We start from the raw sequence: 26165 nt of genomic DNA, 5'->3' as shown, positions 1-26165 counted from the left end.
TAAAAAATTTCACCAGCTGTAACCGCTCCCAGAGGGACGTGACTTTGGCTGAAAATCAACTGTATGAAGTGCTGCTCTTATAACACTTCTCTCCTTGCCAGGCATACTTTTGCTGCAAGGTGGGAAATGATTTTCCACCTGAAGCAATTACTGAACAACACAGAGAAACTTTCCACCTAAAGGAAGAAAAAAAACCCCATCAAAAAACAAACATTCCCTATCCGTCCCCTCCCTCCTCCCCCACCCCAGTGATAAACTTATCCAATGTTCCCAAAGGCATGTTGGTCTGACCTTGGTTTTCACCACAAATGTTTCTGACACTCAAGTTCTGGAGACCTCTCAGACCTCAGCCTGCACTCAGGATGGCTTTGAAGAGGGTCTCTTTATACTACTGAGTGCACTCAAGGGCCAGGCAACACTGATACCTTGAAAATGCTACCTCAAAGGTGCTCTCAAGAAACACTGCAATAAGACGATATTAAAAAAAAGCCCATAAGACCTAGAAGGACTTTGACATTTTGCTGTAAAGTGGAGGACATAAAATGGTCAAGTTTGCATTACCTGTGAGTCAGGAGCCTGACAGCTGGTAGACTGGTGACTAGATGGCATTGCCCTACCATAGACAAATATTTTACTAGCCTTCCTTTGTCTGCAATTACACGAGTTAAGAGGACAGTGTTTTCTCTTCAGTACAACGACCCAAACATCTCTCACTAATTTAACTGAAGACAGCAGTTGTGTTATGACTCTGTGGCGCACAGGCCACGCCATGATAGTAGTGCATGTCACATGTAACACAGAGCATGTTCTTTGCACTGTCACAGTCCATCACAGACTGTCGCTGTCTTGTGTGTGGTGTACCCACACATTCTTAGTCTAGGATGAGCTCAGGCATCCTCTTTATATTCTCTCACCAAACCCAATGATAAGCACTTGTTGAACAGAGCCCACCACTGATCTTCTCTGTGGTGGCTGATGATATAACCTCAAGATTTTACAGGATAACATGTTGACAGATTAGCACTGATCATGCATGTCCATACCATCCAAACTCAATTACATGTGAATATGGATCCACAGTGAACAGCAGGTTGAGTTTCAGCCTTCTCTCCTGAAACGATCTAGAGAAACCTGCAACCTGTACAAGGGTCCAAACAGTGGACACTAGATGATTCAAGCATAGGTTCATTATCTACAGTGAAAGCTTGAACTGACTATCATCCATCTTAGAACTTCAATTTTTCATCAGATACAAATTAAAGGACACAAGCAAACACATTTTTCCTCCTTGGGCCTCAGTCTCCTCATCTTTAAAAAAGAGCAGTCACAGTACTACCTTTGCAAGGTGCTCTGAGCTTCACTACTGAAAAAAGACCCATCACTGTTGAAAGAGCTAAGTTAGATGCAGCACAGTCTGAATTTAGGACAAAAATAAACCCAGATGGTCTTCTGATGACACCGAGCAGCAAACATTTTCTTTTGGGCCTCATTTTCACTCACCAGGACCACTGCAGTACCCACACCATCCCCCTGTGACTAGCTTGGGAGAGGTAGTAAGGACATGGGGCATGTGATTTCATCATCTGAGCCTTTCTTGTTGAAGGACTGCCGAGGCATGCTCTCAACGCAAAATAATTGGAAACCATACTTCCATTACAAACCCTTCATTTACAGAGTTGCACAGTAATCAAATGTCTCCAGTTCACTTCATGCAGGCACTGGGCAAATTGCTCAGATAGCACAGCCTAACATGACAGCGATACACACACGACATCCAGCACCACCTATCGTTCCTCACATTCACCCCACCATCAAATGATCCAGGACCCACACAGAAATATTTTCTGGATTAATAACATTTGGTTGAAACAGAGCAAAACATACATGATACTGATGAGTAGAAGGAAGTGGTTTTGAGATTTTTGCAGCTGTGGTACTATCCTCTTCAGCTAGATCCACAGACCCACAGCTAATAACTTGGAGCTAAGAAATGCACCCGAATTTCCTGAGGACATGAAGCACCTAGAGCTGGGGTCTCTGTTATCTCTAATTGATTAATTAGAGTCTGGAAGATGATAACTTAGCATTAGCTTTTTTCACACATACATCAACTCTCAGATATAGCGCATCTGAGCTTACAGAAGAGACTACTGTAGATTTTACACTTTAATCCTGAATGTTACTTGATACATGTTAACATTAATTACACATCTTCACCATTCCACAATGTACCTGTGTTTCTTGCAAGACACAGATTCACAGGCTCTCAAATTTCTTCCACAAATTAGGAGACTGTGTTTTCAATACAACAGCAACTATTATGGATACTCTTCACAGTTTTACTAAACTACATAGAACCAAGCTTGCCGTAAAATGTTCCTGTCATGTTTTAACAGGGAATTGGCTGCATTAGCATATTCTGGCCTAAGCATTGACAGAGTGCAACTATCCAGCCCTGAAGGCTTGCTTCTAACTAAGTAAAATCAATCTGAAATTTTAAAAATAATTTTATTTTGTACGGTGTTTACTTTATCATACTAGAAGTTACAAGAAATAATTTTGCTATCTTGTATCTGTTCTTTATTGCCAATTCATATGCTTTGGCCATTCTTAAATATTTGCCAATGGCTTTAGTTAACAAAATAACTTTAACTTAGTATTTGTAATACTGTAGTTATTCCCTACAGTAATAGATTGTTTAGGTAACACTGCAAATACAGAGGGAACCTTATCTATTAATCGAAGACAGAACTGGCATCAAGTCATCAAGAGTGACCTCAGTATCTGAATATAAAGGATGTTTAAGATGGTGCCAGCAACTCCACGTTTTACCGTGTATCACAAAACCCCGGCCGCTTTCCCCAGGAAGCACGAGGCAGAGCAGATCCTGGCTCAGCTGTGGGCAGCAGGCAGGGAGGAGGGGCACAGCCGGCTCAAAGACAAGAGGTATTTTCACCTTCCCAGTCCCCGGGCTGAACGGGCAGCCCCTGTGCCTCTCTGCCGGCTGCTGGAGGCCACTCGGTTGACATGGATCACTGAAGGGGTGTGTACGTGGGTGGTGTAGAGCCAGCGACTCTGGCTTCGGGCCAGCAGGGAAATTGCCTATGTCAGGGATTTGCAGAAACACAAACTTGCTGGAAAAGACATGGAGGATCTTGTCCTAAAGGTCATAGTGGTTTATTTTTTTATACTTTGAGTATGTTTTTGACAACATCAGTTTTAAGAACAGTGCACTTTTTTCCTCAAAGCTAAACTTAATTAAGAAAGCAGTAACTCTGGTTGTGCACCAAAATAATAAAGCCGCTTGTATACCAACTAAAACAGGTAGAAAAATAGATGCAGTATGTATTACTTGTCCTTTTTTTTGACAATCCTTGCCAAGAGCTTCATTCTGAACACCGTCTCTTACATGGAAGCCAGGGTATTATAGCATAAATGAACATCAGGCCTTCTGAGCAGGTGTTTCAGGGTCAGCTCCTACAGCTCCACATATCTACCTACCAACCTGGTCTGGACTGCAACCCCTTCAGCTCCCATGGACCTGACAGTCCATGACAGTCAGTACTGCTGACAGTACACAGCAAATCGTTGGCTTGAACCTTTACTCTCCAAAATGCCAGCCACGGAAATCTTTCCTGATGACAAAGAATGCGCACATTCAAGGGTCAGGCATTTCTGCTAGGTAGGAGCCTTAAATGACGTCTCCTGTCACCGTAGTTTGAATTTAGATTTGCTTGCATAACTAACAAAACCTAATAGAGATTTCTTTGTTGGAAATTACGCATGAAGTTAAGGCTAATTTGGTTCATGCCTTTAGTTTTCTGTGCAGCCTCTCACTGGTAAGGATAATGGCTTCTGACTTCCATTTTACTTGAATGGCCTACACACAAACAATTTTATTTGAAATGAACAAAATCCTTCTGCAAAAAATAGTAATACTAGTGAATCACCTCTTGTATTAGATAAACTGCAACAATTCAGATGAAACAAGTAAGAAACCCGACCCTGAAAACTGAAAGAGTCAGTGAAGCATCCGCTCAGTGCGAAGGGGTACTTCATATAGACATCCATATATACATCTATATAAAATAAATCTGATAGTACTGATATATATCATAATGCAGGCATCAGAATCACCTGAAAACAAGCTCAGTGTAATGACTATGTGCTGTTGACTTTTATTTTTGTCTCCAGGGAATGGTGTTTACTTTGCTTTAAAATTTATATGAGTCATTTTGTTATGTGCCTTTTTTTAATTAGTCTGAAGGAAACAGTCATTTGAGAAAGAGAGCGGAAATCAATTCTGATTCGATACTGATAGCTACTGTGCGATGTAAACTGTGTGTTCTTTCTAATTAAATGTAAACATGCGCAGTTCTAAAGTCCAGCAGTGATGACAACAACTACTAGAAAGGATTGCTTAAGCCCTGGTCAACTGATTCTTGTGAACCTTTTGTTCATACCGTAGGTGAGCTTGTGCAATCTGTTGCAGGGTGAACGCCAGTTGTAACTGACTTTATTTTAGGTCATCTTCAGAGAAAAGACTTGACAAGAATGTGGAGCGCTCTGTAATACCTCCAGTTACCCATTAACTATGTCCTTCTGATAGCTAATCAATAGCATTGCACGGAGCCAAACACACTGCACTGAACTGCCCCTCTTCCAAAAGCCAGGTCTTGGTAAATATTTAATGGCAGTAAAGGTGTTTTGACTCTTATCAATCTGATATGTTAAAGAACTCTTGAAAGAAACTTTATCTCGCTTCTCTCTGCATAAATAATTTGTTCAGTTACAATTCTAGTCTTATGCAAAAGCACTTAATTTAATGGTCTAATGCTTTTAAATCTAGGCTTTGGACAGAGAAAATGTAGTTTCGATCCACATGTCACAAAATAAAGAAAAATCAAAGTTTATTTTCCTTGATAAAATGCCAACCAGAAATATACATCAAGGAGCCCAGCCCTTTATACCGTAGTAGTAAATACTGTGCCAGACTCACTCAAAACCTGTTATACAAGTGCACATTTGAGATTTTCTTACAAGGCTTCAGTTTCTGTAAAAATTCTTCACTCTCACTCACATCAAGATGGCGTAGGATTTTTAGCTTCTTTTCACCACAGAAAAAAACAACTCTAAAATAGTTATACTAAGATCCAGAGAGTTTTTGTTCCCATACAGTGAATATTCCCATCTTCAAGTGTGTATATTCTCAGCTAATGAGTTTATTAAGCGTTTTTCCATTTTCTATCTTGGCTGTGCAAAGCAGCTTGTCTAGATCACTAAACAGAGAAACACTTTTATCCTGATCCTTTAACATCTAGTGCATGTACCCCTCTCCTATAGCCAGGTAGGATCCGAACGACTCCTTAGAGACTTAGATAGGCTTATTCTACGCCTCTGCGCTAATGTCACAGGATGGAAGAGTCTTCTGACCTCCTCCCCCAGCACAGTATTTCCAGCCTTCTCTGCATGATCCAACTTCAGTATGAGCCTAAGTATTTTGAAGAAACTGATTCAGCAGTGGATCCAAGCTTTTTCTTGGAAAATAATCTGGGAATAAAACATTGATAGTGTTTCAGTTTCCAAAATGTGAATCACCATAAATGTTTTCCCAGAAGTATAAGCATTACTTTTCCCCCAGTGTTTAAATGGCCCCTTTAGCGCTCTTGATGCCATTCAATAGATTTAAAAAATAAAGATCACAGGAATAATTCCCAAACACTGGCATAGATAAACTGAACAGCCTGGAGTTTTCAAATCAATAGTAATTGGCTCTGATGAAAACAGTATTAATCAAAATCATAAAGGCATATAAATCAATCAAGCAGTAAAGCACATGGCACCATTCAGGAATGACCAGCTGAAGAAACCCTGTTACTAATAACCTCAGAAAATATCTTGTACTTAATACAATGTTATCTTTATAAATCAGACATGATCGTGAATTTTATGGCTGTCCTGATTTGCTATTGTGATCGCTTGGCTTAACTCCCTTAACTGAACCAGAAAAGCAAGAGACGAAGCTGTCTTGGACCCAGGGCTCGAAGCCAGCCCTGCCTTCCAGCATGGCCAGGAACATCCAGCTGAGTAGATGGACGAGAAGAATCTCTCCAGGAGAAGGCAATTAAAAGAAATATAAAGAATGGAAATGTGTTTCAAAGACAGAATAACCAAATACATATGGAATTTGAGAGAGGGATGATCTCATGGACGAGCTGAGTAGCGCTAAAGCTAGAAACCCTCAGTGTGACTGACCTGGGAAGCAAATTCACATGGAGCTCTGCCCTCTTGTCATCCCTTTCTTGCTGAATGATTCAGCTGGTTAAAAATCTTCAAATGACTTTTTAAAAAAATTTAAAATATACCATGTTTTTTAATTTGAGGATACTTCTCCCCTGCCCCAGAAAAATAAAACAGAGAGCATTTGAACAGTTTTGTCTGATTTTTCGGAAAGGTGTTACTGAAAAATATTAAGCAACTCTGACCAAAGGCAAACAAGGTGTCCTATGCTCCAGCACATGCCCAGCTATGGTCACCAATGTGCCAAGAAGTGAGGTACACCGATGAACTCTAGGTGAGCGTGCCTAGCACATGGTTTCCTCGCTTTCTTGGTACTGCGCGCAGCAACATGTGCCACTCTGAAGTGGCAGGTAAGTCACTAGGAGGACTGCATGTGCTGCAGTCTGAAAACCTTCCTCCAGACTGGTACAGCTGCCCGTAATGGCTACTTTAAAGCTATCATGGCTTCTCCCATACAAAAATGCAGTTGGTTTGAGGATTGCTATGCAGATATACACTTAGCAAGTCACCTCCTGAAAGACAGGTAGATGACACAATGGCAATGTCTCGCTACTCAGTAAGCCATGTCTTACCTAGCTGCTGCTGCCAAACCTGTATTCATATAAATCATGCAGCTCCTTGGACAGTTAAGCACTATGAAACGAGGCAGTTAAAATGATGGCTTAAACGATAAAGGGAACACCTGGGAAATTTAATATAGGGGAAGTCTGTTTCCCTATTGTACCAATGCTTACTGAAGCAACTGGGCAGACTTGTCAGGACCATTCCCCTTAACGCAAAACAAGGACGCATGCTAGGGGAATGATTTAGTGGACTGGGGATCAGAGCTCTGTCTTGAATTCCCTCTTCTATTTCACGTTTTCTGTGTGGTACTGAGCAAGTCACAACATGCAAACCTCAGCCTGCCATGGTGAAACTGGGAGTAACGTGCCTTTCCCTTGCTTTTTGTCTTCCCTAAATTCTAAGCTTTGGGGGCCCAGGATTGCTTCTTATTACCTACATGAGCTGAGCTGGAAGCCTGAGGCCCTGATCTTAGTTCAGGTCTCAGTGCAAATTATTGTTCATGGGAAGATACAAAAGAGCTAATTAACAGTATGCGTGTGTTGGCAATGCACATTGGCCTGGTTAACCTCAGCAGATAGATCCAGATTTGGGACCTTTACAGAAAAAACACAACAGTTTCTCACAGGGAGGCAGTTTCTGCCTCCCCGTTGCAGGTTCAGCCACCATTGCCACCATGGGGTGCAGGCAGCGATAGCAGCCTGCCATGCTTTGTCAAGCTGCTGTGAGCCCAAGATCCTTGTTACCTGAGAAGATATTCTTGGCTTTGTCCCAGGCAAAAGGGGCCATCAGCTGGATACGGCCCACCGACTGAAAGCCAAATCACACAACTCGCATACCTCTTGAGAAGTGAGAGATTAGACTGGTGGCTGCTGGAGAAAAAACAGTGAAGAGAGAGCTCCAAAGTGGAGGGGTTGGAAAGTGGCTGAAACCTGATGCTGGATTGATTTCTGTATCCTAAAGCTTTTAAATCAGCTTCCTTCACCTCTCCTTTTACACTCATGAGTTTTGACCATTGGGCTACTGAAATCAAATGTGTAAAAGAATAATATTGTTATGCACTTGAATTTAGCCTGAGTGAAGAGCAAAACATCAGTTTTAACTTAATAAAGCAGGAGTTCACAAGAAAAACTGCAGCTTTTTCTTATTACCAGCATATCATTTCTCCATAACCAGCAAGTAAAAGCGAAATACTGTAGCAGGAAATGTATTAGTTGCACTGAACCAAAGAATTACTTATTTTCTCAGGACCTGACAAGGAAGCTGAATGAGTATGAAAGCTCTTGTGAAATCTAGCCAGCACTGAATTCAACACTAGTCAACTCCTTATTTATTTTTTGAATAGGACAAGATAATTATTAGTATGAATACTGCGTACTGTGCTTATACACATTCAACTGATATTATACTCTCCTCTGATAGGAGCAGTAATATTGCTTAGGAGGGAGAACTGAATACCTACATTACAATAGTCCTCATTATACTGTCACAACTGTAGAAGCATAACAACATATGACTCTTTTGGTAAAGACAGTAGGGAAGAAGAGATAAATAGAAGAATAAGTATTTCTGTATCTCCACCAAAGACCTTAGGATGGAAGTCTAGCCTTTGTATTATTTCCTTTTACAGAATATAATTGAAACAAACAGAATGTGATGTTAGACGAGTCTGGATAACATTAAGATCCTGCATAGCTCAGAAGCAAAAGAAAAATAAGTCAGATAATATGAACCTTGTTACCCACCCTTCTTCCCACTCCTTTGGGTGAGGGACAAATTCACAGCCCTTCCCCTTCCTCTTTGGTGAAAGCTCCTCCCAGTTCAATCTTCCTTAATGATAGTGGATATCATTAGTGCATTTCCTGCTGAGGACCAGGAGAAAGCCTAGCAAAGAATGCCTTGAATTTATTTGTATCAAGAAGCTAAAGGCTGTGGCCATCAGTAGGTGCTTACACTGTTCTGGGTGTCTAGTACAACTAAATACTTCCTGGAAATCTTACTGCTTCCTCCTGATCTCTGGGAATGGAACACCAAAAAAGAAAGAATGCAAGAAAATATTACTTTATACATCCAAAAAGAGGGGCAAGAAGAAAAAGTTCCTTCAAGAGTAAAAAGAAACAATAAATAATCTAGATATTTGAAATTTTGACCTTAACCTTGCTTACCTCAATGACCATGGGATAGGTATGACACAAATCCTTCAGGGTAAATTTTGAATGTGATGTACAGAGTTTTTACCTTAATGAGATATGTAAGATCAGAACCTATGAATCAAGCCTATGATATGCCCCTAAGTTATTTTTTCATGGACAGTGGGTGAGCGGACGCCATTCCTCTGTTTAATCAGGAGTTAAAGCGAGTACAGTAATTCCTTATTTTCACAATATTCCTTCTGACAAAGATAACAACCATAAGAATGGTTCCCAGCTGGCTAAACCTGACATACAGGTTTTGTTAATAAAAAAATGCATGACTTAATTAATTGAAACGGATCTATTAAGACTGTCCCCCAATCTACCACAGTGGCCCCACCTACAGCTGAACTTCACATGACCCATCTTATGCAAAAAGAATTGTAATAACTTGTACTGGAAGCTGTTATAGAGGAAAGGTTGCTATGAAGAAAAAAATACAACTCAGAAATGCATACAATGCCCCTAGAGGAGAAAGCTTAGCATTTTCACTTTTACTCAATGTTTTCCTTTACAGTGAATAATCGAAATGATTTTGCTAAACTGTGTAAAATTATTTCATCAAGAGTAATTACGTTTGATCTATTAGCACCTGATACTATCTATTGTCTAAATTGCTTGCATTCAATCCATGAGTAATGTCAACAATATTAACGTCCATTATGGAAGCATTAGTTGAGCAAAAATCATTTTTAAGTGCTTGACATTCTTGCAACCTTCCTCCAGCATAATGTTCCAAAGAAATATCATTATACCAACATCTTCTTGGATTTTTTTAAAGGCATGTCTTTACTTAAGTCTGCAAACTCAGGGTCTTTAAAGTCACAAACAATTTATCTGTTTTGTTCTGGCAAGCATAAATCTGTAGCAATCTACTCATTTTACATTCTTCTCTGTTCCTGTCTAGCTGTCCCATACTAAATGGCTATCCAAATTCACCTCCATCAACTTTGGCAGGCTCAACACCTCCTTCGCTAAACCAGTTTTTCCCCCCAATCATAAAGAGCTGCACTGTTACAAACAGAAAGAAGGAACTCTGCAACATTTCTACAACAAAGTAATATATGTATTCATTGATTTGACCAAAACCGCCGCTCAAAACCTGAACTAATACAACAACTGGACTCACCTACCTGGAAAGCAGATACTTTTTTTTCCTCTCTTGTAGCCTCATCCTTATTTCAAAGGTTTCCAAATTCTTGCTGCCTTTTAGCAGAGGAAATATTATGAACTGTTTGAGATTACATTCTCACTCAAAGCAATGAATGCCACAGTCTTCCCCAGAATAAAAAGCTACTTTCTCTCCTTGGAATAGTAACTTTACAGTAATTTAGAGGAAGCGGGAGAAACAGTTGGTCATTAAACATTAAATGTATTAATGGGGCACTCACAGTGTATGGTTTGTCTGGAAAAGGCAGTTCTGTACTTGCGTTTCAGAAGGACTGCTGCAATACAATAGCTACTGTGATAAATTCAGGTTTACTCCACTTAACATTTAGCAGAATCTAATAACGAAAACTTAAATCAATGTATTTTCCAAAAAATGCATGAGTAGCACTATTCACATGTTACAGCTAGGGGAATCGAGAGGCAAAGAAAAAACATTCCAAAAGAGGCCCTTCATTTCCACTCCCCGAATGGAGACCTTTAGGACTTGGTGTTTACAAGTTTCAGGGACTTGCAACTCCAGATTAAAACAATGACAAATCAGAATATTCAAAGCAGGAGCTCCCCAAACACTTCAGCAGCATGTAAAAAACATCCACTTCTCCAGACTCACATTGCTCTTGAAGACCTGCTCGGTTCTCTGGAAACCTCAGGCCTGAGTATATGGATGGAGCATTCAGCAGAACTTTCCTGTTACATGACATTGTTGGAAACGGAGCTTCTGCAGACCTCAGAAAAATGATCCAAAAAAGAAGTGACACAGGCTATGTAGGATGCTGGCCTGTCTAATAAAAGAGTTTATGTGATTCCCTGGAGTAGAGGGAAACGTGATTAATATGAAGTCTGGTACCTTAGGAGATACAGAGACATAATTCCTAAGGACAGAAATTCTGTCTGCTCCCAAGACACTGTGAATCTGTTCTTTATAGTTTCCTTTCCTAGTGCTAGTTCTTCACGATCTGTTGAGCCTTAAAATCATAAAACTTTTATGAAGGCTTTGTGGATCTCCTTGCCCTGAAGTTCCGACTCATTTAGGTCATTAGGTCAACTTCCTAAATTTTAGGAGGCAGAACAGTAACAGACACAGTAACAGGACCACTTGAGAACACACTGAAATCAATGGGAGAACTCTTGAGTCCAAGACAAATGTATCTGTTCATAAGGAACTCCAGAAATGGAGACATTAAGAGAAACAGGCATGTTCACTACATCCTGAGCTTTTAGTGTAGACCTTTGTCTTGTGTGGCCTGCTCTGTGGAAAATGAGGTCTTAGTTTTGTCTGAGGAAAAAAATTAGTTCACAGGAATCTGAAAAAACAGAGCTTAAAAACCTATGCCTGGAGCTATATGCCTAGAGCTAGGGAGAATGTGACCCAGTTCAGAAGTCATTTGTAAGAGCAGAATAGATGACAGGATTGTTTAGATGGTGGACAAAAAGCTCTGGGACAGACAAGCCAGATATTTTACAACAAACAAAACCAAAAATCAGCTTGCCAAAATAATCAGAACCCAGAATCTGATGTACATTTATCAAAAGACAGTAACATCTTGCCTATGTTTATAACGAGTAAAATTCACTGGCTGTTCAAGCTGAAGCACAGGCAAACCTTCAGAGGGAGATTATGGGAAAGAGAAATGGAGTATGACATTCTCCATGTAACTATGGTGTAGGAGGGGGAAGAACTTCAGTTGCCGGCCCCATCAAGTCCTGACAAAAGGAATGTGAGAGCTGTTCCCAAGGTGAAAGAAGACAGGCTGAACAATTTGGCTAATGGGATCACATTGAGCTAATGGGATCACCATGACTTGCTTTGCTTCTGTTGGTGTATGTCAAAACTCTGATGTGTTTTAAAATACATTCTCTTTTAGCCAGCAGTGGGCTAAATCTTGAGGCATTTTTGAGACAATTTACTTATCTTCAGATTTTGAGATGTGTGGAAAGAGTCTATGGGGCAAGAACGCCTCAAGTTCAGAAGTTTACAAATTGTGAGAGCAGTTTGTCCCCTGTCAGAGAAAGAAAAAAAAGAAACAGAAGGCTTGGATTTTTTTAACCAGACATTTATTGCTGCTGTCCTCACACAGACGTGCAGAGGTTGCAGACACTTTACATTTGCACAAGCCTCCAGTTGCTATCTCTCACAAGCTGGGTGTAGACAAAAGAATAAACCCAACTGCACTGTAGCACCAAACCATACTATGGCACGTTCAGATTTGGCAAGCACTGACAATACTTGGGAACACTATAAGTAATATTACTGATTTCCAGAAGCTCTGGAAAACTTGCTTAATGATCTTGGTTATGGTACCCTGAAAGTACTCTAGAGATGCTCCTGGGTCAACCCATAAGGATTTAAAAATAAAATAGAACAGGTCAAAATGATCAAGTTTTGATGCCTATAGTCAAACTGTGCTCCAGCGAGAGACTGGCTTTCCAAAGGGGCACTTACAAATCCCTTCCCAGCTCCCTAAGTGCAAACCCAGGTGCCTAAACTTATGTATCCAAGACTGAAAATTTTGGCCACACTGTTTAACAGACAGATCTGCCGGGAGGCCTCTTGTAACCAGATTTTTTTTCTTAAAGCCTCATATTATTGGACAGATACTGGCCCAAGTCCAATCCACAACTGCAAATCCAAAGAAGCAGCTCAGAGCAAACCAGCAGCCTTATTAGCTTTTAAAGATTTCATTTTCAAGAACTCAAGACCCTTTATTGACTAATGAAAGGTTGGGTCCCCAAGCCCACAGACTGATGTTGCTTGGAACATATTTTAATCATTTTGGAATGCTAGCAGCCATCTGTCTAAAGAGCTTTGATCGCATAAACGCACTCTGAACTGTAGCTTCTTCTGACTCCAAACCTTTTCCAAAAGCTAAAGGGAACCCACAGGCAGGGCAACTTCGAGACAATTCAAGGCCTTGCGATGTGATAAGGATGCTCTTATTATTTAGCACATCATTAGGTTTAATGACACCACAGATAACAGATACACTAAAAAGATACCATTGTCATCTCCTATCTTATAACAGTAATATCCAACTGTGACTTCACTTTGTTTCTACCCAACACTTCTTACTTACCATGTTATGTAAAAAAAAAAAAAAAAATTAAATAAATGCATTTTTTTCCTGCTGCAAGCACCAGAAATACTAACAAAATAAATATATTACAAATAAATAATACAAAAGACAAATGAGCACTCTTTCTTTTTGTCATTATTTTCCTACTTTGTTTTTTAAAAAAAGATACAGAAGACAAGCAAACAAATCCAAAATAAACTACTGTATTTATAGTTTAGGCTATTGGCTTTTGGGCAGATACTGTGCGCATGTAAGATTCTAGTTTGGCCAGCACTGAATACAAATTTACATTGAAAAGAGAGAGATCCCTTGCAGTTACAGCTTTTATAATGTTAACTTTTATGAACAAATTTTACACAGTTGCCATAATTATTTCCTACTCTAACTCTTGAAACAATTTGGGCATCTCAAAGCTTATTTTGTGGTGATCAGTGTTTTCGTCCTGGTGTCTACTGAATGGTACAGACACGTGCTATTAACCCTGAAAGCTTGGAAGCAACAACTATGTCAAGCATGAAGAAAAAAATATTTAAATTATCAGATCCAAGAAATTTCTCTCAAAAGTGAAAGCAGCAGCCTTAAGAAAGTGGCAAAAACTGCACAAAAATAGCTCTCGATGACGAGAGACACACGGCGGTGGATCCTGTGTGGCAGGTCTTGACTTTATTTGCTCCAATCGTCAGCAACCTCAGTGGGTTCAACCCTGAGACTACAGGACTTGCAGGTTTCTCTTCCTTCTGAGATCTGATTCCTTTTACTCACTTGGGACACTAGTCACCAGTCACCAGAAGAAAATTTTACTATCAATCACACACCGCAATATTGTATTTTTCAATTCAGTAGCCTTCATAGCAAGTGTGGCTAGCTAGCAGTGTGAAGAAAGTGAAAGAAAGAAAGAAACACAGCACTTCTGTGTTGCTCATGAAAACATTTGTGGGTGGCCATGCTCTAATCTGTATCACTGATACAGCACAGATGAAGAGAAAAGACGACAAAAACAAAACATGAAGTGGCTCAGGTAGGGGACGAGCTTCTTTAAACTCACCTTGCTGTCAAAGAAAATACACTACTGATGATTCACTCAGCATAACTGACTCCCTCTCCTTCTGTGCCTTTTCCTTCCAAACTCACAGCCAGAAAAGCTTCTCTGCTAGTGAGACAGCAGCTCCGTACCGCTGTTTACATGCTTTCTTGGTGGTGGTGGGAAAAAAAACAAGTGCTCTGTGCTAGTTCTCTTTCCTGCCATGATCATACAAACTGCTGCTTATAAAAGCAAACTATTACTAATATGTTACATTTGACTGAAATATTTGAGAGGCTCAGAATTGTGCAAATCCCAGCAGGCCCACTTCTTCACTGGAAAACTGTGGCTGAAGCTTCCAAGTCGGTCCCTACCCTCTCTAAAAATGACAGCCTTCACACCTATGCTGGAAAAATTACCTGTACCAGATGAGTAACACACCATTACGCAATGCTGGACACAATGTTAAAAATGTCTGCTTCCAAAACACAAGCCCTCTATCACATTAGTTAGAAAAGTAGCTCATGGACAGAGTGTAAAAATGGAAAATTTTCCAGTAAAAGGTATCAGCATGACATGCATGTAGCAATTTAATAGAAGCTCTAACATAAAAAAGCAACTGAATAAAGAAAATATCCTACTCTTGGCTTCTCTCTTTGTAAACACATCAGGTGGCTTGTGTTCTGTGACAGGCAGAGGAATTCTCCTGCCACCTGAATTCCTAGATACTTCCTAACAGAAGTCTTCCATTGACTCAGTGTGAGCAGGGTTAAGCTCAAAGTAAGAAAGGCAATGTTATGTCTAGCACTGGCTGAAAATTGCTCGTGTGGAAAGTCTGCTCACCAAACAAATATTTTTTTTTTATTGGGAGATGTAAATTCCAACACAAAAACTATGTTGGCTTCCTGTGGCAAATTTCTAAGTGAAAAATTTCCTTTCACCTTGACATTTCAACTTGAAATGCTATTTTGTTTCCGTTCTTCAGCTGAAGAGAACTGAACTGAAACACATCAAAATGAACATGTTTTTTATTATTGACATTTTAACATAAAAACATGTCCTGTGAAAAATCAACAAAAAAGAAGTGGCATTTAAAGTCCTCCTGACAATGTTATTACTTTATTTCTAAATATCATATTCATAACAAAAGAAATTACCTTTCATAAATTTTTTATAGGGCAAGCCAAATTCTTTTTCTTGCCGTTTCAGATTTTCTTTCCAACTTCTCATGGGAAAAATTGTCTTTCAAACTCTTATTCACACACAGTTTTCTTGTATTTCTTTAACTTGCTCTAGAGAGGGTTGCTTCTTATCCTGTATCTATTTTCCTTCCCTCATTTTAAAGTAGGAGTACCTGCATTTTCCTAGTCATAGATCTCTAAAGGTGTTACGGAAAACAGTAAAACTTCCTATTCAGTTTATACAAATAAAGCAGCTGAAGCAGAGTTCAGTGATGTGATTCGTCTATATTCATCCAGCATTTCAACGGCAGAATCAGAGTATGTAGCCTCTGGTCACATACCATACCCTTTCTAGCAGATAACAGATGTCATAATCCTGCATATGCTCTTTATAGATTTTCCAATGTTTCTTTTGTGTAACCTTACATTATACAGAATACATATTAACTCTACTGATCTCAACATCCTAATTTGTACAAGTATTTCTACAGGAGTAGAATACTTTGTATTACTAATCTACTCCAACCTACCAGTAGCAGTCAGTCAGTTGTTCGCAGGTAGTTCTTCCAGAGATTTTAAACCTTCCTTCCAATAACTCCATTTTATTAGGCTTTAAAAAATTTAAAAACCAGTTCCTAAAATCCTCTAGCTATGTACTTATTCCAAAAAGCACAGAACAAAATTACACTTCCTAGACTTTTCAGCTCACTGAGAAACCAAGGAAGTCATAACAGAAAACCACAGAGAGCAGAGGTAAAAGAGAAGGGGAAAGAATCAGCCAGGCGAAGGAGAGCTGCTAACAGAAAGCTAGCAGAGCCATGTATACAGAGTCGTGAGACCATGTCAGCATCCGATGGCAAGGAATTCCTTTCCGTCAAGCAAATCCCTGCTCTTAGAGAAGAGCAGAAACTCATCAGAAAAGGTCCATCGCAGCAAAAATGACAAGGTAAGCAGTGTTGTAGTTCACATTACCCCAGACAGCAAATAGGTAGGGAAGAAGGCTGCTCAAATTTGATGAAATACGTTATCAGGAGTTGTGGAGCGCTTCTAGCTTTAATGTGCTTGGCACAACAAGTGACTGGTTGGTCCTCAACTAATCTTAAAAACCTGAGAAAGTTTGCCAATATAGCACACCCAGTAACAGAAGCAGCAGCAGAATGAGCACAGTACACGGTACAAATTAAAACTGCATCACGGAGGGTGTTAGGCACTTCGGTCCATATTCATGCTGCCCATGTTCCTCCTCAGACCTGCTTCTTAGTGTTTCCTACTGGCAAGGCACCTCTGAAGGCCAAGAGCCAGCCCCTGGAAACATTAGGTAAAAAGATTTCATAAAATGTAGGTCAGACCAATCCATGCCTGAGTCAACAGCAGCACAAGGCAATCTGAGTGTACTACGTTCACCTCCGTGCTGGTAGCAGGGATGGCATGGGGTGGCTTGTCATTCCATCAGGCGGCTGGGATCGACAGTTCGGTGCCTCCTCTCCCTCAAAGTTTTTATAAATCACTAAAGCTGAGTAGGAAATTGTTTTTCCATGCTACAATTTTTTTTTCCCAGTGAGATGGGAAAATTTTCAAAATCATGTCAGGGCAAAAAGAGAAACATTCAGCAGTATTTTTTGTGTGTGTCTCTAAATGAATGAGAGACGGAGGAAGCTTGGAGAGCACTCTGATGGCTAAGATATTCCACTGGGAGGGAAAAAAAATAGACACCTCCCACGCCCCCAACAGGTTCAGATACTGCTTTGCCCTTTCATTGCCTGCCAAACAGGCACTGTAAACACCAAGCCTATGGTATATACTGGTGTCTCTTTCTACCATTCCTCTTCTGTACAAATGGCCAAATATTAATTGGAGTACACATGTGAGTCTGGTCTGCCACACTCCCAAGAATGTTCCCTATTCACTGATTTATAAAGTCAGTCTCTCTGACTTTATTATTGCTAGAAAGAAGAGCAAATGCAGAAGGAGAGACAATAATCAATTCCAGGCTAGAGAACAAGAAGTCTGGGAATGGGGCAGGGGGAAGAGGATAATAAATCCAAAAAAGTATGAAATACATAAGGATAACAAGGTAGGCCCCTGCCTCTACCGCTCACCTGCACCAAGACACCATGAAATACAGCCATCTCAGTAGCACCAGTAAAACTTCATGCAGATGCTTTGCCAAAGCAGAGCAGCTTATGGATCTTTTTGCCCCCCCTCAGCTGTCTGATCCAGTTCATGAAACAGCCCCCAAACCCTGGGCTTTTATCTCCTGTAACACTAACAGGAGCTGTGATCGCACAAACAATAAGGAGACAAAGGGAAAGAAGACAGAGGGGCTTAGCAGTGGGAAAATGCCTATGGGACTACAGAGTGAGAAAGACCCACCAACTTAAAACCCCAATTCTTTCAGGGCTGCAGCACCCCACTGGAAAGTGGCATGGTAACAGAGGAGAAGCTTGAACCTGCAGGTTCTAAATCCCAGGTCCAAATTACCAGGCTGTTGGCTCCCCTTGTCCCCACAAATTGACTAAAATTCACTGAAACCTCCATGGGTTGCCCAGAGAAGGTGTGTTTTTTACCAATCTGATTTAAAAGACAATTAAAAAAAACCCCATTTTTGACTAATTTCAGCACTCAGTTCAATAAACAAACAGGAAGAAAGCATGCACATTAAAAAATGAAACAAACCACAAACGAGGGCTAAATCTCCATTCCTCGCATGTCCAAATCTCCCACAGAAATCAGTGGGACTTTATATCTAGAGAATAAGAAATATAGTTTGGGTAGTACCTGAGTTTTTTATAACAATGATAGAGAAACGAAAACAGTGTTCTCTTACAAAGCCATTGTTTTCGATATGTTGGGCTGTATCAAATTGCAGTGGGTTGGGTTCCTTCACAAGAAGACATATCACACTGTCTTCTGCTGTATAATAGATGCAAGTGCCTCATCTCTTTGATATAAAAGAGAATCCCTCCTCCGCTTGGAAGCGGGAAATTTAATTAGCTCAAGATTTATGTTTGATGACAGCTGTCTTAAACTCTTGGATAAAATAGAATTCACTGCTGCAAGGACAGAGAATACTTAAAACACAACTGCCATCTTCTCCCTGATCTCCCCAAAATCGTTCTGCAAAAAGAACAGTAGGTTTACGGTATCATTATCCGGTCGTTCTTCTTAATGACTGTAATTATACCGTGTTATGTCTAAAGCAACTAATACTGAAACAATGACAGCAACTGCCAGAAGGCAGTGAGCAGACAGGATGAAAAGAGCAGGAAAATGAGTCAACGGCCATAACTGAAAAAAGTGAGATAAAAAGCCAGCCATGAAAAGACCAGTTCTCTGAGGTAAACTGCAGGGGCAGGTGCTCAAGGTACCCTGCTGCTGCTTTAGAGGAAGGACTGAGATCACCACTGCACTAGTGGTTGCAGCCTCAGTAATGCCACTGTAAATGGCTTCCAGTTCATTTGGACTGGGAAGCTGCATGTTAGAGCAGCCCAATCTTCTGCTACGCACCGTGCCCCCCTGAGAGAAATCTGGACTGGAGAAATCTCTGAAAAAGACTGAGAGATGGCAGAACAAACAGGCTGAAATGTTTGAGCAGGGGTCAGTCAGAGAACAAGAGACTGAATATTTAGGCTGTTGTATTCTGACTTGCTACTGCAGTGGCTGTGAACCACATAGAATATAAGAGGAGGATGAATACTGACATGTCAGGTAGAATGATTTACAGCTCTTAATAGCCCTTAAAACTGGAACGAGAGGAACAGTCTATCAGCAAGAATTACACCATTGTATATCCATGCACAGAATCCATGGAGCATGGATGAAATGGTACCATCTGAATATTATATTCCATAACGCTGGATGTGAAACTATAGAATGGAAGTAAATTAAACACACAGACCTGTATTCACAGCTTGAACAGAACACAGCTTTTTTTCCAGGACTGCAAATAATGCCTTGCAAAGCATCTTTTTTCATCTATTTCTCCTGTTATAGGGTGATTTAGTTCTGTAATTAAAATGAAAATTGAGTTTGTCCCTGTGCTTGTAAGTCTTTCATTTGAGGAAATAATAAAAATCTCTTCGTTCTTTTCTCTTTCATGTCTATCAATTTCAATCTTTAAAAAGATGAACCTCTGCGTCATTTTACAAGAGACTTTGCGGGAAAAATATATGGACATCCATAAAAACAACTGTTATTTAGACCATTTGCTCGTGTCATTTAAACATGAATTCCAATTTAATTGAAGCATCAGGAGCTTTAGAAGCTTTTAGATTAAAATGTTATTAAACTTCTTCAACAGTTTCTAACTTTTTAGAAGTGATACAACTGGTTAGGAAGCAACAAAACTGCAGTTCTGACAGAGAAGCTACCCATATTGACTGAAGGTCTGATTCTAAAAATATTTCTTTCAGGTCACAGTACTTACTATTCAAGGGGTTTCACTGAAGATACTCTTCTTTCTTTCCTTCTTTCTTTCATTCATTCATTCATTACCAAAAACTGTCACATAACTGTAAAATAAGCTATCATTTTCTCGCACGCTGGTCCTAACTTATAGAGTCCAATTACTCTGCAACGTGCAACTCCTGTGACTGTGACATGCATCTGCCGTTAAAACTCCATCTCTCCATGTTACTATCATCTTTCTTTCAGACCTTTACTTCGTCTCAACTTCAGGAGAGTAAAAAATAATTCAAAATTAAATTCCGTTTTAACACCGCAAGTTTTTTCAAATGTCTGTTCATTAGGAAATTGGCTGCAATAAATATAAGTTTCTTCCCATTGTGACTTCCAGCCTGCAGCAATTTCTGCATCTCACAGATTTCAACAGCAAATTAGAAGAACCTTTGGGTTTTTGCAAAAGGTTTTCACTGTCCCTCCTCCCCTGTGAACATCAGACTTGGCAAATACATGGCTTTTATACCACTTGATTAAATCACAAAGGAGCCTCTTAAATTGTCATTGAAATAACTACTCAAACTTACTAAAAGCATCCCTAAATTTTACCTTAGAGCCTGGACATAGCAATTCTTATCCTCAGCAGCGTCATTCAAAGGTGTGTGAACTAATGCAGATGTACATTTCTTACACAGCTGGAGAGTAAACAATAATTTTATTGAATTGAGCATCACTGCATCTGACCCCATCACAAAACCTATCAAAAACATACTTTTAAGTAAGGATAGCCCTGTATTTTTATTTTCCTTTCCTATCTTTCTCTGCAATGGTGTTGATATGTTAGAGGTGTACCTATTGATGTACTAGTTAGAACTTGTTCAAATTATTTGCCTGTGAAAAATCCTGGTGCCAGAGCTCTTCAGTGAAATATTTTAGACTTTAAAAAAAAAAAAATTGGAAAAATATATATGTACTTCCCTATATAGAGACATATTTCTCATACACAGTTGTATTGTTTTAGCTAATATGTGAAAAATAATCAGTATGCAATAGAATATATCTTTGTCAGCATTTTAACAGGTAGAAGTACACTTCTGAAGCATTACTGAAATAGAAGGAAACTGGTTATAAAAGTGCACAGACTGCGTAACTGAAAAATATGCAAATAAAAAACTTGCGATGATGTTCAAACAACAGAGCTATTTGAGGAAGAGGTAGTGGGATTAACACTCCCACATACTTCAAAACTGATTATTTGGCTATAGCCTTCTTTGGTCACTGAGGATCTATGATTTGCATTAATCCCTAGCTTAAAGACAACTGTGTTGAAACAATTATGTTAGTAAGCTAGTAACTGTATACTGTTCCTAACTGTTATGCAAATTTCCATTTCTGATACGTATTTTTTGGGTTACTATCCAGAAAATGCAATTTTCCTTTTGAGACATGACACAGAAACAACACAAGAAGAACAAACAGTAGCAGAGAACCTGCCCAGCTTTATTCAGAGCCAACTTCCTCTCCCTTCTGTATCTGAACTAGATTCTTCCTCCTTTTCTTTTTCCTCCTTTTCACTTCTCTTTCTTTTTAAAGAAGGCTGGAATTGTTCTGGGATGTGCTTTCTCTTCAGAAACTCAAAATTCAATTCAAAATCAATGTTCCATCATTTAGTCCCTAAAAGCTCATTTTAATTTTGGTTTGAGTCTTTCAGGCCTTCCATGAAACTCCAGTTTCAGCTAGGATTCACTTTCCACTTCATCTGCAAAGAAGTATGGTTTACAACACAGTCTTCTTTCACAGTTGGAGAAAAAAATCAAATGGCTTCAAACAGCAGCAGCTACCAGATCACAGAATTGCAGAATAATTCAGGTTGGAAGTGACCGCTGGAGGTCTCTAGTCCAATCAACCTCCCTCTCAAAGTGATATCAACTATGAGATCAGACCAGGTTACTCATGACTTTATCAAGTCAGGCACTGGAAATCTCCAAAGATGGAGATGGCAGAACCTCTCTGGGAAACCTGTTCCAATCATGGACAGCCCTCATGGTGAAAAAGTTTTCCCTTATAACCAGCCTGAAACTCTCGTTTCAATTAAAGTCTGTTGTCTCTCACCCTCTTGTCATGCAGCACTGTGAAGAGCCTGTCCTTCTTGATAACTTCCTCATAGACACTGTCAGACTGCTGTTAGGTCTCCCTGAAGCCACCAGAGATTTTTTTTTTTTCCCTCCAGGCTGAACAAGAGCACTGCCCTCAGTTTTTCTTTACACTGCAAATGCTACAGCTTCCTGGCCATACCGGTGGCCCTCTGTCAAATGTGCTCCAATTTATAGATGTCTTACTTTTGCTGGGAACCCAAAACTGGATGCAGTATTCTAGATACCAGGAATCTTTCTCTTAGAGAAAAAAAAGGGGAATTTTTTTTTTTCCCGAAGATCTCCACTTGTTTCCTTCCTTTGAGCATGCCTGTGTACACATACAGTTGCACGTTCACACATACAAATATTCTGGACCTAAATATCTCTTCCCTAATTTTGTATAATAAAATGATATTTCGATTTTTCTGGATTATACTGATGTTAGTGTGTCCTGGTTTCAGCTAGGATAGAGTTAATTTTCTTCCTAGTAGCTGGCATAGTGCTGTGTTTTGGATTTAGTAGGAGAAGAATGTTGATAACACACTGATGTTTTAGTTGTTGCTAAGTACTGCTTATGCTAGTCAAGGACTTTTCAGCTTCCCATGCTCTGCCAGGTGCACAAGAAACTGGGAGGGGGCACAGCCAGAATAGTTGATCCAAACTGACCAAAGGGCTATTCCATACCACATGATGTCATGCTCAGTATATAAACTGGGGGGGTTGGCTGGGGAGCAGCGATCGCTGCTCGGGACCTGTCTGGGTATCGGTCGGCGGGTGGTGAGCAATTGCATTGTGCATCACTTGCTTTGTATATTGTTATTATTATTATCATTATTATATTGTTATTATTATCATTGCTATTTTACTTTATTTCAATTATTAAACTGTCCTTATCTCAACCCAGGAGTGTTTCTCACTCTTACTCCTCCGATTCTCTCCCCCATCCCACCGGGGCAGGGAGAGTGAGCAAGCGGCTGTGTCGTGCTTAGTTGCTGGCTGGGGTTAAACCATGACATAGTGAAAGACTGATCAGTATAAAAATACACATTTTAACATTACTGTTTATACATGTATGCATTCAAATATTATTAATATATGCACACAGTCATTACTTTTATGACCTAACCCCTAAAATGTGGTTGTGCACTTGTACACTTTAACGTTAGCCTCTAGTATTTGGGGTTTTTTTCTTAAATTTGTTTCTCCAAAGTTAAAGGATGATGTAGAAATCTGTTAGAACAAGAAAACAAAGAAGAAAAGTATGAAAAATGCTTTTTCTAAGGCCAAGGAAGACCTAAGAGCAGAAGGAGGAGAAGGCACCAAATGGAGCCAAAATTCCCAAGCCACTGTCATGCTGGCACCACACAGATGACAGAAGGTGGGAGAAGCTGGCAAAGGGATGAGAGAACAGCAGGTGAAGGAAATGTGCACCCTGCATAATAACATGTCTCGTTACAGCTCTACAGGAGTGGAGCATGTGTGGAAGCCTATATTTTGCTCACTGGGGAGCTCTGAAGTCCAAAAGAGAAATAACCCCAGGGAAACAGTCTTGAACAGCAAATTGTCTAGCTAACTCACTTGCATCAAAGCACCAAACTTCCACCTCAGTCCAAAACAGGCTGCCTGAAAAACACTCTCAGTGCTTACTCTAGATTACCATAGCATGGCAAGCAGTAAAAGGAAATAAAAAGACCCAGTAGACTTCTACACAAGCATTCCTTAACTAGCCTCCACATACAAAACAGAGAGTACATTTTCACTCATTTGGGATGGCCTGGGGAATGAACTCTACTTTGTCATTCATGGATTGTCCAGCATTGGACCAGGCTGCCCAGGGAAGTGGTGGAGTCCCCACCCCTGGTGGTATTTAGAAGAGGTGTAGATGTGGTGCTTAGGGACATGACTTAGTGGTGGACTTGGCAGTGCTAGGTTAATGGTTGGACTAGATGATCTTAAAGGTCTTTTCCAACCTAAATGGTTCTAAGATTCTATAATTACTGTGGCCAGCCCACACTTGGCTTGATACAGTCCTCGAAGCTTTATGCACACATGCCATATATTCTTTTCTCCATCTACCTCCTTTGGCATATGTTCAAAGTACTGCCACACTATTGCATGACGGAGGCTGCAAATGTTCATGTAATATATGGGACACTGTAACTGAAGTGTTAAGATGTTTATAAGAATCCTCATAATGGTGCAATTCATTTCTAACCAAGGCAAAAGATAGGCATGAGACCTCAAACATTGCTACTTATGCACTTACAGAAGCCTTTCTTGAATCAGGTGAGGGATGTAAAAGGCAACAATTCCAAGTGGCCTTTGGCTTTCCTAGCTGTGTCTCTGCATGCTTGGACAGTGTCTCTATACAGAGAGGTTGTGGAGTCTCCATCCATGGAGAGAATCAAAACCCATCTGGATGCGGTCCTGGGCAACTGCTCTAGGTGGCCCTGCTTGAGCAGGGGGGTTTGGACAAGATGACCTCCAGAGGTCCCTGCCAACCTCAGTCAATCTGTGCCTCTGTGTGTGCACTTCAGAATGCATTACAAAAAAATGCCATCCTCTAAGAACAATGAGGTAGGAGATAAAATTTTTCATTTTTGATGTTCTGAACTACTACGTAACTTGTGTAACTTAGTAGTGATACAATAGTTCTTGCCCCAGGGGATATTCAGATGGGTATTTCCACACCTTATGACTAAATCTTGCAAAATACCATCATCAAACTTACAATGAAATTCTGCTTGTTCAAATTCAGGGCCATAAGTTAATAACACGGTACATTCTAATGTTGATTTCTGCGAGTCATTATTGTTAACATTTTTGAGATTTAAAGCATTTACATCAGTAAACTGAGGCTGCTGTTTACTACCTTTGTTAAACACTGTATGTTAGTGCAAACTTGACACACTATCACAAAAACATAACTCAAAAGTCAGTGAAAAATCTGCAATGCGCTGAGACCAACACAAGCAAACTGTTAATTTCTGAAATACCAATAGAAAAATTGCATTTCCGTTTTTAAATTATTCTACAAATCCCATTTAAGTGAGTAATAAGGGTGCTATAATAAACTCTTTCTGACTTGGTAAATCATACCATAACTTGTGCACACACTAAATGCTGACCAAATTCATTCAAAGCAATAATCACAAATTGCTTGGGGTTTCTATTCACTATTAACAGGCTTTAAATAAATGCCTATGAGATTCAGGAACAAAAGTTGGTTTTGAAACTTTCCTCCAAGGTTTTAATAAACTTAATGAGAAGGGGAAACTCTAAAAACCTCTAGAAACCTGAGTATTTTTCACTTGTAAAAGCTGAAACACTGAAAACATACACAGTTCTGCCACTGCAAATGCTTTTTAGTCATAACTAACTAGTCCTCTTTATTTCCAATGAACATAATATTCACACTACATTTATTATTTACCTCTGCAGCCCACATCCCTCATCACAGACATTCAGCCTTCAGATTCACAATTTTCTGCTGTGTTGATGCCAATTCTCCTGCCTTTAACCTGCTGGCAGCTCTGTATCCCCTCTCACACAGGAGGTCAGGACGAAATGAGAGCTGTAACCCAACATCACTCCATAAAACAACCTAACTCCTTCACTGGACCACACAGAGCTTCTCCTTAGAGACCAAAACCCACTGATCCATGCAAATGCAGCCCACCTAAATTAATGAGAGAATGGCTATTTCTCCCATCCTACGTACTGCTATAGAACGTAAGGAATTAGAACTTACATATTATGTCAGGGTTGAAAAGAAAACAGTCTTTTAGAATTACAGATTTTATTATTTTAAAATCTATGTTGATTAAGTTAGGTATGTGTAAACAACAGGGAAGAAACAAACACTTATGTCAACTGGTTCTTTGGTCCTCATGTTTTTAAGTGAATGCATCGCTGTAAGACAGCTTTTTCATTTATGTGAGAATCAACTGCCAGCCGCCTTACCCTTCCCTTAGAAAAAACTAATAGAAAATTTAGGCTATAAGAAAAGGACTTCTATTTCAAAGAGATGGTTGGTGAGCAGTAAAGCAGAAATGCAGGCCTTGATTCATTGATGTATTCACATTTCCAGCAAATACCTATTTGATAAGACCATTTCCTCACTCACAGTCACA

The 26165-nt window shown here is 39.8% G+C and overlaps 1 protein-coding gene across 1 annotated transcript in view; it reads right to left on the bottom strand.

The window, feature by feature from the left end:
* MIPOL1 (mirror-image polydactyly 1) overlaps positions 1–26165 on the bottom strand; it is a 156868-nt gene that overhangs the window by 23202 nt on the left and 107501 nt on the right. The gene's annotated exons all lie outside the window — the stretch shown is intronic.

Source organism: Pelecanus crispus, chromosome 6 (assembly GCF_030463565.1).
Source record: "Pelecanus crispus isolate bPelCri1 chromosome 6, bPelCri1.pri, whole genome shotgun sequence".
Taxonomy (NCBI): domain Eukaryota; kingdom Metazoa; phylum Chordata; class Aves; order Pelecaniformes; family Pelecanidae; genus Pelecanus; species Pelecanus crispus.
The sequence above is the reverse complement of the archived record's forward strand: the minus strand, read 5'-3'. Positions and strand labels throughout refer to the sequence as shown.